This window comes from Lepeophtheirus salmonis, chromosome 3 (genome assembly GCF_016086655.4).
Source record: "Lepeophtheirus salmonis chromosome 3, UVic_Lsal_1.4, whole genome shotgun sequence".
Lineage (NCBI taxonomy): Eukaryota > Metazoa > Arthropoda > Copepoda > Siphonostomatoida > Caligidae > Lepeophtheirus > Lepeophtheirus salmonis.
In genome coordinates, this window is record NC_052133.2 from 7385349 (window position 1) to 7389621 (window position 4273).

A 4273-nucleotide genomic window follows, 5' to 3' on the forward strand; every position below is an offset into this window, starting at 1 on the left:
ATAACTTTTTTTCTTACAATAGATAGTTTTCAACAATCCACTATAGGATAAGCTTATGTACAGTGTACATATTAGTGATGTCAGGTATCTAGAAAAGCAGGATATTCACGAACTGTGGACTGCGGATTTATATTGATTAACAAAAAAGATTAATGTTTAGTTTTTATCTAGTGTTTGCATTTGTAAACTTGAAAACAAATTGGCGGCTGTTAGCTTGAATAGATTCATAGTTAGTAGTGTAAATTGTGTATCTTTTAGCTGGTCCATTTTTTTTATTGGTAAACTGAAGAATGAATTTTTCTATTCTTCAACTGTTGTTATTATTTTTTTACTCCTGAGTAGTGAACTTCCTTTTCAATTACATTCAAAACCTGATTTACCAATCGTGTGGGCTCATAAAGGAAAGTCAAACATTTTTCAAATTTTCAGGGTTACCATGTGGATTTTTGTTTTCTTTTTTTTTATATGCCAAAAAAAAATTGATGTTTATCACAATTCATAGTCTTTGTGAAATCCAAACAAGATATCACTTCTTATTATAACACAGATGACGTCACCATATAAGTTTTTTTTTCCATTTTCTCTTGTGTCGTATTCGAGTGTGGTTTCCATTTAGCTACGTTGTTCCATTTTTAAATTCCTTATAAAATATTTAATAAATATGCAAATGTAGGATTGCTATATATATATATTTCATCCAATGTCCAACTACAAATAAAATTTAACAAACAAATAAAACAAAACAATTATCAAAACAAAAAAACAATAACAGACAAGACGCACTCACATAAATTGAGGTATTAACACTTACTCGATTAAGATGACTATAAAATACAATTGGTTCTTTATCACCAATCTAAATGGTGTTTATAGGTGTTCTCTAAAAGATGATTTCTCAAAAGTTTCCACAGTCCCACGTCCTGATTCCCTACTACCATAAAATTTATAGTTAAATGATATTTTAAGACATCAATATTTCTCATAAATTTGTTCCTTCTTGCAAATCAACAAAACTTTTTTTATCAAACACAAAAGGTCCCTCCCCAAAGCTGACCTATTACCCTTTTCTATTGGTCCAAATAGAAAAGTGCACGCTTTCTCCTCCAGGCCTAACTTCAATAAAATTTTAGACACCAACTCTCTAACTATTTATGTCTTGTGACATGAAGTAAACATATGCAATTGGGTGTCAATTTCTCCACACTCAAAGGTAGAAAGCCGGTCTAATAGGGATTTCCCTGTTAACTTGTTGCAAGCTAGTGTTCTGCTATTGATATGCAATTACAAAATTCTACATGCGATATTCTTTATGCTCTTTAGTGGGGAAAAAATTAACTTGAACTTTTTTCCACTTCATTCTGCTCCAGTCTCCTACAATGGATTTTGCACCGGACATTGTTCTATATTATTTCAGTAAAATTCGGATTTAAAACCTAATATCTCTCTCGCTCTTTTAATTTCCGGTGGTAACTCTAGATTAAAAAACCCTCCACGCTTTTATTAATTGGTTGTCCGAGTGCAATTAACATATTAGTGATCCGGTAGCATATACATTTTACAACTCCTTCCCCATCTAATCCATCCAACACATGCCAATATTTTAATATGTCGCTGATGATTGTATTATTTTCTATAACTGCCCTTTCTGCAGACCCTACCTTCCTTCATCCCCCCTTCTGTGACTTAAGAGTACTTCCGTTCTGACGCAAATAGGATAGCTATCATCTCCAATATCCCCTCCCAAATACAAGTTTCTTCCAAAATACATAATGTAATCATCTTTTATTTGGTCGGAATGTATAATATTCTTTTACTCGAAAAGTAAACACCCAAAATCACACCCTTGTCTAATGTCCATCATCCATGGAACATTTTCGTTTAAAATTCTAAAAAAAAATTTCCCAAAGATCATGGAAATTATTGTTTCAATAGAGTTATATCCAAATTCTCCCATTCTTTTGGACACTTCCAGTTTTTTATATTGTATTTTGGAAATAGTACTCTTCTTATAGTTTGCAACCTCTTAGCAATATTAAAACATCCCCATCAAATCTCCAGACAAGTAATACATAAGTTTTAAATTTACATAAAAGTTCCACCAGCATACTCTTTTCATGAAACTCAAGTTGGTTTTTAACTAATTTTGCACCTTCTTCAATTTTCTTCATTTTATCATGTACACTCTGTCGGTACCCGACTTTTCCCATGTTATTCCCAATTGTTTAATTGAGTTAACAAAATTACATACAGCTATAGATTTGTAAGTTATATCCTTCTGTCCTATACTTAGGATCATTGTTTTTTCATTATTAATACCAAACCCAGACTTCTTTTTGGAGCAATCGTACATCCTTATACAAAACCTCATTTTTTCTTAAGTTCTTCCTAATTTAGAGCCTCTATAAAAATGTAGTTGTTGTGAGCATAAAATTCATATGAGATTTTTTCATATCTAAGTCCTATTCCAATAAAATCACACCGATTGATCTTATCCAGCATAGGGATAAGTGCACGTACACATCTTCTACAACAAATCGCCTTAGAGTATACACCGTCAATATATAAATAAAATTTAGAATTGTAAATAAATCCTCTAACCATATTGTAGATATCATTACCAACATATTTGTGTTAAAATTATCCTGTGGCTTACAGAATCATAGGCTTTGCAGAAATCCATGGCATGTATTTCCCCATATGTTCTTGATTATTCTTGATGTGTTCAACGTTATATCATAAATATGTCTTCCAGGAATGAATCCCTTCTGTTCTTCAGGATAGTTGTAGTTAAAATGGATATAATCTTTTGGGTAATTGTTCCAGTTATGCTTTTATAAAGAATTTCCAAAAGTGTTATTGGTATCAAACTTTTTTAGATCAGATGCACTGCTGCCAGGTTTTGGTATAAGAGTCATTATTACATTTTTTAGAACTGATGGCATGTTCCCCGTCTTCCTTATTCTCTCCGCCAGAATATATGCTATTTCCACTATTTTATCACAGAAAACCTTGAAGAATGCAACTGTAATTCCACTAATCCCTGGAGACTTACCCTTTTTTAGTTGTTTTTTTCTTAATATAAACTTTAAAATCACTACAGCTAAAAACACTATTGTTACTTTCAACGTTCTTTTTTTTCCATTCTGTTGGATTTTCCTGATGAAATATTCCTATCAACTTTTTTGGCATCATCAATATAAATTCTTATAGGGAGGGTGTTAGAGTAGTTTTTTCTTCCTTTTTCAATTATAGATACAGTCTGTTTCAAAAAGTGTGAATCTCCACGTATTTCATTCAAATACTCCAGATATTTTTTATGCACCTGTTTTTTATATGCTTAACAAAATTTTTGTGAGATTTGAATCTTTTTGTAATAATTTCTAGTAGTTTGCAATTGAGCTTCCAAGTTCTTAATGTTTTTTTATCCCTTTTCAATCCTTCACTCCGAGATATTTCGATTGCAATCTTCTTAGTGTCAGTAAAGATGCCCTTAATATACGTATCAGCATTACTCTCGTAGTTTCTCAGCTTCCCCATTTAAAATCAAATTCAATTTCATAGTCAAAGCGCTGTAATCGGAGCGACAATTTTAGAATATATCAATCTTTTTTATATTTTTTTATAAGTTATTATCCAAAATAATATGATTTATTCTGCTTGCCCTTACTTTTGTGGACCATGTTGCCATAAATCTATCTCCGTACCAATATTTAACAACGTCTATCATCGTCAAATCTTCCATCAAATCTTCTAAATAAGCCCTAAATTTTATATTATATTCGCCATGATAGTTTATAGAATCAGATTATTTATTACAAAATAAGTTGAAATCACCTAGAAGGACTATTTTTCCCTCAAGCATACTTAGATGATGGTATATTTCTTCATAATATCCGACCTTGTCTTCTTTTGGTCCATACACATTTGTTATAATGAATTTCAATTTTTCTGACTTCACTTCTATGATACCATATAGGTAGCTTTTACCAATTATTCTTGTTGTTTGTATACTAGGACATTTCCTAATTAACGTTCATGTCCCTCTTTTATTTCCTAGACAATTTCTAGGACTTCCCTACATTCGTTTATCTGAAGCATCAGTTTTGGGTGTTATTTTTTTTTTGGTACACTTGGTTTTCTTAAAACTTTCCTCCAATCATCCTTCAGTCTCTGTCCTCCACATGGCCTCCATCGATTGCCTCGCCGGATTTACTATCTTCACCATTGCTGCATTCATTGTCCATATCGTTTTGAATATATGCACCTGACACAT